We start from the raw sequence: 11,123 nt of genomic DNA, 5'->3' as shown, positions 1-11,123 counted from the left end.
AATAAATTATGCAAGTTAAAAACTTCTTGAAGTTTTGATGTTTATTGAAGTTTTTCTAAATAATAAGTTGTTATAATAGATAAAATCCTTTCAAGAAAAAATGGAATTTTCCAAGAGTGATATGATAGATGAAATCGAAATGTGAGAGAATATAAAAAAGTAACATATTTGTGTAAAAACACCCATAATTATAGCATAAGTAATATAAGGGAAATACTTGTAAGAAAAATTAAAGAACAAATATTTGTAGCAAATATACACATAAATTTAATCTAGAAAGAGTTCATCAAATTTCATCACTAAAATTCTTATTCTAATGGATCAATTCAAGAATAACAGTAAGGCACAAAGTCAATGGAGTGGATTCTATGTTCCAGTCATTGAAGGGCGAACACAGAGCACAAAGTCAATGAAGTAGCTTTCCCTGACTTCACAGAGACCGTTGAATGCAGACAATTAACTAAGATTTTTGTCTTATCACATGAAGTAACTATACAAATTTAAAAATTACCTAAGTACCTGACTTCATCCTTTTGAGCTACCATACCAGAATTCTATAGACTGTGTGGTAGACAATTAACACTTATTTCTCACAGTTCTAGAAGCTGAGAAGACCATGTCAAGGTGCTGGCAGCTGCAGTGCCTGGTGAGGTCTTGCTTCCTAGTTAACAAACAGCCATCTTCCCTGGGTTCTCACCTGGCATAAAGGACAAGAGCTCTTTGGTCTCCATAATAAGGACACGAATTCTATTCATAAGAACTCCACATTCATGAGCAAGTCACTTCCCAAAGGCCCCACCTCCAAATACAACCACATTAAGAAAAGCTTTACTTCTGAACTCAGCCTCAGAGGTACAGGGACAGTGAGTGGAGTCTGTGAGCAGATGTTCCACAGATAATATATATCACTTGGTAGAAATTTTATTAAACGTTCAAGAAAAAAACAGGTAAGGGTGCAGCTTAAGTGAAAAGAAACGTGGCTCATTGCCAGTGTCTACAAACACAATGGGTCTCTGAGACCATCTGTATTGTATGGATACACGTGAACTTAAAACAGCTCCACCATTGTACAAAGGTGTCTCAAGGTGTCAACTCTATACAGAAGCTATGACATCTAAGTCTCAACTTTGTGAGGTCTGTGAAGTGTCGGACTCCACGATGACAACTATTTAATTACACAGAACAACTAGTATACTAATGAAATCGTAAATCTGCACAACATTTAATGACACTGTTGGGAGAAGATGGCAGTGAGGTAAGTGGGAGCAGAGCCCAGTTCTCCCTGTTCCCAGCTGGAAAACCTGGCTAATCTTCAGAGGAAGAAAGTGAATAGCCAATGGAATCCCAGTTTATATGATGTTTGGAGGCAAAAGAATTGGAGAACACATTGGAAAACAGATGGTGAGGAGATTGCTCTGGGACAGTAAGGTCCCTGGGATCTGTATGGGGACCAAGGTTTTTGTGGCTCCCACCTGTCCCCTGTTGCAGGATACAGGGAGGAGAGTTAGAACACCAGGTTCCTCCCCTATTGGAGAAGGGAGGGCAGCCTGACACCAGGAGGTACCTGGATGCTGGAAGTTGCTGGGGATAATAGAAATGAAGTTAGAGACACACATAGGCAGTATACATCCATTGGGATGGTGGGCTTCAGCATTAGAGTAATCGAGGTCCTTGGCTACACTTGGAGTAGGGAGGAGTGGGGCCATTTGGGAACCTGACTCACATGGTCTCCAGACTGGCTTGAAGGTTAGGCTGTAGGAAGAGCAGGGCACTTGTTAAGAACAGCAAGCAGTTGTTTTGTAAGGAACTCTCAGCAGTGGCTGGCTTTCCCTGAGGGTGATTTCAGGAGCACCTGACCAGAAACTGACTGAAGAGTTGAGCAGAATCATTCTCCCCACTTATCTCGGCTTCTCAACATGAGATTGGCTCACAGTGGGCACCGAGAGACTGAGCAGTTGAGAAGAACCACGGGCCTGGCTTTGCTGGGGTTCCATGCCTAACATTCACTCATGTTGTGTGCCCAAAGACTGAATGGCTGATTTGAGCCTGCCATCTCACAGAGTACCTGGGCCAATGGAGGCCAGGAAACTGTAAATATTGTGACCCAGACTTGATACCCATCCTTTCAAATCATAGAAAGCGAGAAAAGAGAAGCCAGGCCTCCCTATTTCTGAGGCATCTAGGAGGACCAGCAGAACTCTCTGAACAGGTTTAAAGTCAGCAGGAGGTTTATTCTTTGTTACTTTTCTGTTTGGATCCTCTCTCTCTCTCTTTTTCCTTTCTTTTTTTGTTCCCACAGATGAGACAATAATACGTGAAGTTATGAAGGGTCCAGAGAAACATCAAAAGTGGCAGTACAAATCTGACCCCCAAAACTGGGAAACTGAGACAAATACCATTTTGCTATCCCATAGATCTGGCATTTTACTCTTCATGTGTATTATTATTATCTCTTCATTATTTTTACCACTTTTATTTTATTAGTATTTTTAATTCTCTTTCTTCTGTTTAGTTTTCCAGGTTTTCTTTCCCTGTTTAATTGCATTGCTTGGTTTTCCTTTCACTCTCTTTATTGACTCCTTAGTTTTCTCTCTCATTTTTCTTTTTTTCCTTCACTCATGTTAGAATAACACATGACTCTTGATCAAGTACTTTCCATTCTGGTTATCCAAATTATATATTTCTTGTCATATTATTGTTGTTCCGGCACTATTATCCACAATTGTTTTTCCATACAGTTGTACATATTGCAACCCTCCCTGAACTTAGCACACTTCACTACAATCCTGAGCATTATTATCATTGTGGTTGGCTCTGTTATCTCTCACACTTGCCTAATTTCTATCCTTCACTATCACTGTACCTCATCACCTAACCTTGCTCTGTTTTCTGGATTCAGCTCACAATCATCTTCCCCTCTAATAAGAGTCTTATCTCCCTTTTACCTTTTATAAAAAGTGGTTACCTAAGTGAAATATCACAGTTCACGTTATACTTATTCTAAGAATCTCATACGTCTACTCTACATGCTGGTACCTTAAAAACCATGAAATACTCTCTGAGGCTGTCTTAATCTATTTTGCCTACTCCCTGACACTGATCACATACAAGAATAGGTGGCAACTACGAACATGAGTATACCTTCCAGGGGAGAGAAACCACCAACGAAGGAACCACTAAAAGATAGAAACCCAAGAACAACAAGAGAGCCCACAGAAACAGAAGAAAGGGCAAACCTACAGCATCCAGCCCAAGATATCAAAGAGACCACACCGCTGAACCTCATACAATGCCTATCATAGATGTTCACCCTACAAAGAGAGCTACCAAAGCAAAACATCTGGGAGAACACAAACAAACAAAAAGAGTCACCTAAAATGGGAGACAAAAAAAGAACCTGAAGTCAAAAGGACTGGAAGACTCCCAGCTAAAAGAGATAAAAAAAATGGAGGTAACAGAACCGTTGAAGATAAAATTCAAAATAATGGTTATAAAGATGCTCAAGGAACTCACAGACAATACAAGGAACTGAGTGAGAACTACATCAGCATGAAAGAGAAAAGAGAAACTATCAAGAAAAAACAGGAAGAAATGAAGAAGAAATTCTCAGAAATAAAAAACACACTAAAAGAAATTGCAAGCAGGCTTCATGAAGCAGGGGACCAAATCAGTGAGCTGGAGGAAGAGGTAAAAGAAGGAAAAAAGCACCTAGATGGAGCAAGAAAAGCAAAAGACACTCAGAAAGAATGACAAGGTGGTGAGGGAAGTATAGGACAACATGAAATAGAATAATAGCAGTATGATAGGGATACCAGAAGGAGATGAAGAAGACCAAGTGATGGAAAACCTGTTTGAAAAAGTAATGGTGGAAAACATCCCTAATTTGATGAGAAAAACATTTACACAACTTCCTAAAACTTGGAGAGTCCCCATCCAGAGGAACTTAAAGAGGCCCACCCCAAGACACACCATAATTAGAACGCCAAAATTACAAAACAAAGAAAAAATCTGCCCTGACTGGTGTAGATCAGTGGATTGAGTGCGGGCCTGTGACTCAGATAATCGCAGTTCGATTTTCAGTAATGCCACATGCCTGGGCGCAGGCTAGTACCCTGCAGGCTAACTCCCAGCAGGGGACACACGAAAGGAAGCATACATTGATATTTCTCTCCTTCCCTCTCCTTCCCTTCTCCTTCCCTTCCCCTCCAATGATAAATAAGTAAAATCTTAAAAAAAAAGAAAGAATCTTAAAGGCAGCAAGGGAGAAACAAGCAGTCACATACAAGGGAGCCCTGATAAGGCTAGCAACTGACTTTTCTCAGGAAAATCTCCAAGCCCAGAGAAAATGGCAAGAAATATTCCAAATAATGAAAGCCAGAGGCCTGCATCCAGGGCTACTTTACCCAGCAAGGCTCTCAATTAATATGGAAGGCCAAATATGGAGCTCCCAAGGCAAAAAAAGTCTAAAAAAACTGCACCTCCACCAAACCAGATCTTCAAGAGATGTTAAAGGGACTGCTTTAATAAAAGGAGGGAAATGAGCCAGAGAGAGGAATATAGGTACAAAAAATGGCAATGAATAAGTACCTATCAATAATAACACTAAACACAAACAGATTAAATGCTCCAATCAAAAGAGATACAATAGCTGAATGAATTGGAAAGCATTTCCCACACATATTTCCCACCTCAGCACAAAAGACCTACACAGACTGATAGTGAAGGGCTGGAAACAAATTTTCTGAGCAAAGAGGGAAAATAAGCCAGAGTAGCAATCCTCACATCTGTCAAAATGGAGTACAAAATAGGCCATAAGAACAAACCCAGCAGGTAACTGCAAAATACTGGAGGGCAGAATCCATCAAGAAGATATAAACATTGTAAATATATATGCACTCAACATAAGCGCACCCAAATACATAATGGAAATCTTGGAGGACTTCAAGAAACATATAGACGGCAACACAGTCATAGTCGAGGATTCCAATACCCCACTGTCAACAATAGATAGATCTTCTCAACAAAATATCAACAAAGATATTGCAGCCTTGAGCATTATCCTAGATCAGATGGACTTAAATGACATATACAGAGACTTTCAACCCAGAGAAACAAAATTCACATTCTTTTCAAAAGCACATGGAACCCTTTGAATGATAGACTACATAATAAGACACAAAACAAGCCTCAACAAATTCAAGAAAATTGAAATCGCATTAAGCACTTTCTCGGACCACAGGGGTCTGAGACTAGAAATGAACCTCAAGGAAAAAAAAACAAAACAAACTTATGGAGTTTGAATAGCATGTTATTAATGAATAGCTCTAAAGTGAGATGAAGGAAGAAATGGAAAAGTTTCTGGACACAAATTAAAATGAACTCACAACAACCCAAAACTTGTGGGACACAGTAAAGTCAGTCCTGAGAAGGAAGTTCATAGAGATACAGGCCTACCAAACAAACATAAAATCATTTCAATGAAACAACATAACCTTATGCCTAGAAGAACTCAAAGAACAACATTGAAGACAACACTGAGAAAGTACAAGGCAAGAAATAACCAACATCAGAGCAGAATTAAGTGACATAGAGATTACAAGCACAATTATAAGGATCAATAAATCCAGGAGCTGGTTTATTTAAAAAATAAACAAAATTGATGAGCCTTTAAGCAGACTAATCAATGAAGAAAGAGAAAGGACCTAAATACACACAACCACAAATGAAAGGGGACAGATCACAACTGATACCATAGACTCCCAAAGGATGTAAGAAATGACTATGAAATTCTATATGCCAAGAATTTGTAAACCTACACAAAATGGACAAATTTTTAGAAAAATAGAATCTTCCAAACTCAATGAAGTACAAGCAGAAAACCTGAACAGACCAATAACAGCTGACAAAATGGAAGCAGTAATCAAAATACTCCCAACACACAAAAGCCCTAGACCTGATGGTTTCACAGGAGAATTCTACAAAGAACTTAAGAAAGAACCAACTCCTATTTTTCACAGATTATTTCAAAAAATCCAAGAAGATGAAAGGCTCCAAAACTCTTTCTAGGAAGCCAGCATTATCCTAATCCCCAAACCAGATAAAGACACAATAAAGAAAGAAAACTTCAGACCAATATCACTAATGAATGTAGATGCTCAAATCCTCAATGCAATATTGGCAAACTGCATCCGGAAATTCATTAAAAGGATCATACAACATGACCAAGTGGGACTCATCCCAGGGATGCAAGGATAATACAATATTCACAAATCAATAATAGTAGTACATCACATAAACAAAAGCAAAGGCAAAAATCACATGATCATATCAATAGATGCAATAAAAGCACTTCATAAGGTACAGCACACATTTATGATAAAAACACTCAGTCAAGTGGGAATAGAGGGAGCATTCCTCAACATAATAAAAGCCATATATGAGATACCTACAGCCAACATCAAACTCAATGGACAAAAACTTAAAACTTTCCCACTAAGATCAGAACGAAGACAGGATTATCAACTTTCACCACTTGTATTCAACATAGTATTGGAAGTCCTAGCCACAGCAATCAGACAGCAAAATAAAAGGCATCCAAATTGAAAAGGAGGAAGAAAAACTGTCATTGCTTGCAAATGACATGATAGTCTATATAGGAAATCCCATAGACCCCACCAAAAGTAAACTTGCTCGGATTAAAAAATGAACTTGGCAAAACATCAGGATACTAAATCAATATTCAGAAATCAAACTCAGTTTTGTACACCGACACTGAAACATCACAAATAGAAAACAGGAAATAAAAATTCCATTTGATATAGCAACAAAAAATACCTAGAAATAAACAAAATCAAGTAGGTAAAACATTGCACTCACTAAACTACACAAAACTGAAGAAAGAAATTTAAAAAGACACAAAAACATGGAAACATGTATCGTTTTTATGGATCAGAAGGATTAACACCATCAAAATGTCCATACTCCCCAAACCAATTTATACATTCAACTGAATACCTATCAAAGCACCAATGGCCTATTTCACAGGTATGGAACAAAAATTTCAAAAAAAATGCATGGAACCATAAATGACCCCAAATAGCTGCAGCATTTTTCAGAAAGAAGAGTAAAGTAAGAGGGATCACAATACCTGATATCAAACTGTATTACAATGCCACTGTAATCACTGGCATAAGAACAGACACATAGACCAATGGAACAGAATAAAGAGCCTAGAAATAAACATAAGTCTCTATTGTAAATTAATATTTTACAAAGGGAGCTCTGAACAGCTCTATGTACCAGTTCCCCTAACAGGATCATCTCAGTCACCCATCCTCAACTTCAATGACTTGCTTACTCAGATCTACTGTTGAGCCACTTCAGTGGATTTCTTATTTCAATTACTGTCTACAATTTATTTTTGTTCTTTTTCATGATTTTCATCTGTTTATTTATATAAACCACTTGCAAAAGAGACATTGTTTTACACTTTTTTTCCTTCAGCTCTTTAGACATGATTTTTTCTTGTTTGTTGAATATTTAAAAATACCTAGTCTATGCCACTGATCTCAAAAGTTTTCCCATTACTCAAAAGCATCCAACATGATAAAATGATGAAATGAGATGGTGAAGTCTGAATCTCAGTGCCACTTGAAACAAAACATAGGTCAAAACAGTGTTGGGTTTTTATCCTAAAGGATAGCTATATACTTCAGCCATGCCTATACTCAAATCAGGCCATCTCTCCTGTAGTCAGAACAGACAAGTCAGTGAATCAAATGTAGAACTCAGAATGACCTTCATCATTCTTACACCAATTACACCAATTACACCTAAGGTATTTTTGATTCAGTTACTTGGAAGTTTGAACTTCGTACATTTGAAAGCCCTGCTGCCCAAAGAGAAGTACTTTCACCAGTGAACACAGTCATTGTTACATTAGGTTTTCAATGGAAAACGTGCATGGTTATGTTGGGCTCCCCAGGCGATGAAACAAGAAGTTCCCTGGACTGAGTTGAGAGCTTGGTCCTAATTAATGACAGAAAACTAGGTTGCTACACACAAATGAAGAGGTGAAATACAGTATCTTCTTCTACTCCCATGCCCAGTAGACAGCAATGAGAAACAGGGAGAAAACTCCAAAACAAGACCCTTACAGACTTGACTGCAATGGTAATTAAGGTTTCAATGATCTGACTGGATAGTATTCTCTCTCTATCCAAGAAATTGGCAGAAAGTGAAAGGAATACAAAATTGCTGGTCAAGAAGCTACAATTGTTAACTTTGATCACATGACAATCTGTGGAAGCTTAGACTGAAGTGAATGTTTTGTTTTCTGTAATTATTTCTTTATCTCTATCTTTCCCCCCTCTGCTACTTTATATGAAGAGCATTGGTGGTTTATATTTCAATTAGGTTGGAAATGGGAGTATGTCTGAGCTGAAATCAATTGATGATATGAAAACTAAAGGGACATTTTATGTTTTCTGTGTTGGGGAGAGAGTTTTACTTTCCATCCAAAGTTGTAAGTGAATAGTAGAAGCAAAAAGGGTTGGGTGTTACGGATATGCTACATTTGCTCCTGTACAACCAAGTCTAATATTTTCCACTTTATTTTGGTCCCTAGTCAACTGACTGCTAAAGTGGTTACCGACCAAGATAACTCACCCCTTAGCTGTTGGTTAAGTTCAGCCAATGGAAGGAAATAACCGGATATCCGAGAGTGAAGACGTATCAAGTTATTAATTCATATGCTAGTTTCCTTCATGTACCAGTTTCGAAATGGCTGTCTCTCTACTCAAGACACAGCTACTGTCAAAAGAACATCCTTTTTTCTCATAGTTATTCACACGTTGAGAAAAATATCTCTTCCTGTTTCTTCTTCATAACTGAGGTAGTAATGATGTCCCACCATTGCTAGTCCTGAGTACTTCACCATTTTTAAAGTTTCTTTGCTTTTAATATTTTTTATTGCTATTCAGGTACAGTTTTCTGCCTTTTCTCCGTACCTGTCTCCACTACCCCAGCCTTCCTCACCTCTCACCCCTGCTCTACCTGCCCGTTGTTATTGCCAACATGTCCTTTATAATTGTTTCTGCCAATCCTTCACCTTTTCCACTTTAATCCCATACCTTCCCCCATCTGGTATTTAATTTTATAAAGTCTTTGTAAACAGTTTCCACTTGGGTTTTTTTGAAGAGCGATGTCTTTTTCTTGGAAGACACTTGAACTGAAAATTTTGAATAAACGCATTTTATGGAGAAATACCACAGGCATCCCTATTAAAGCTAAGTTCACGTTTCCTCTGCTCACATTTATTGTATCATTTATTCCTCTGCTAAGTAATATAAAATGAGAAACAGGGTATAAAATATCAGAAAGATATTCAAAAGAGAAGTCATTCATATCATTAGTGCTCAGCAATATCCCAAAAGGTGAATCTTAACTGAATCTTAAAGAAGTACATAAACACTCACATTTTTTATGTTTCTAGAAAGAATGAATCAACGTGATCAATATATCAATTCCTTTCCACGTTAATTAGACATTTAATATACTGTGTGTCAAAATGCTGGTAGGTTTCTAAGACCTCTGAAATCATTCTAATAATTATGTGGAAAATAGTTGCTGGAAAAAGAAAACGTTGTTTAAAACAAGACTATTGTGTAATAGACCTCTTAACAGATATCAAAGCTACTTACAAGACCTATGATAATGTAGTATTGTCCTAAGAATAATAAACCAATTAAAATAAAAGAGAGTCTAGAAAGCGGTATACAGCTATTTAAAATTTATTGTAAATATGACATCTCAGATTAGGAAAGTAGGTTGCATCTTTGAAAAATGTGTTGAAAAATTTGGTTTTATCACAGCAGAAAACCCTTTGTAAAGTAGATTTACATTCTTTACACACACGCACACACACAAACACACATGTATAAACACAAGCAGGAAAGTAACTGATAAAACATCTTTAGGACAAAGCTATAACCATCCATAAAAGTTAGCATGCAAACAGCCTACCCAGCAAAAAGCAATTTCTTTCAGGATGTACATAGAAGCATACAGTAGGACACTGGCTGAATGGGTTCAAAACACATGGTATATTTAGACATGGAATAATACAGAGAACAGACTGATGGGACTACAGAGATGAGCAACAAGAAGATTAAATCTGAGGAAGTCAACATTGTGGATAAAAGACCAAGAAAATGTAGTACTATGTAGCATAATTTTAATAAAGGTAAAGAATATGAAACTGTACACTCTATAAATTAAGGATACATACATATGCAGTTAAACTATTTTTAACCATGATAAATACAAAATTCAACACTAGGATTACATCTGGAAAGAAGGGGGGGAAAGGTATACACAAGTAATTTCAATATTGATCATATTCTGGATACACATTGCATATATTATTGGTATACATGAAGAAATACAGAAAAAATTTTTAAGTAAGAAAGGTTTTAATGTTTTTTAGTTAGAAAATAAAGAAACTCTTACAAAACAGAGATGATGTTCCTAAAATGCAGTGGAAGCAATTCCATGATCTTCCTATTTTGTGATATTCTGGAGAGGCTACACACTGAGGAAATACAACTTTTTAAAGATAAGATTGAAAAACAAAATTTTCTTTATATAAAAACAAATCATTATTAAGTCTACAATTTCAAGTAATGAAGATGAAGGCAACTTTTAGGGAACACATTGCTGTGTAAAATAATACATTTCTTTACCCAATCTAAAGTGTCATGAAGTCAAAATAAGATCATCTACACTTGGAAGAATGGCAAAAAAGCACATAATAACTAGTGAGGTAAGGTGTGAAAAGATGTTTACAACTTGGATTAGTAAGGTATTCTACACTCTAATCAAGAACTACCATCTGTTTTTTTTTTTTTTGTCAACTATCCCATTTGGATTTATCCCAATGTGTGAATGAATCCAACATCGCATCTAACAGAATTGTTCCATGATTGTGCATTTCACTAAATATGGTATCATCTCCCATCTAGACATCCTGAACTTCAAATGCACAGGCATCACAATGAGGAACAGAAATAATCTGGAAGACAAAATGCTTAAGGCAGCTGCTAAAACGGGTTTAATGCATACAA

This window comes from Sturnira hondurensis, unplaced genomic scaffold (genome assembly GCF_014824575.4).
Source record: "Sturnira hondurensis isolate 20B ecotype Veracruz unplaced genomic scaffold, ASM1482457v3 Scaffold0007521, whole genome shotgun sequence".
Lineage (NCBI taxonomy): Eukaryota > Metazoa > Chordata > Mammalia > Chiroptera > Phyllostomidae > Sturnira > Sturnira hondurensis.
Note: the sequence above shows the minus strand (reverse complement) of the source record.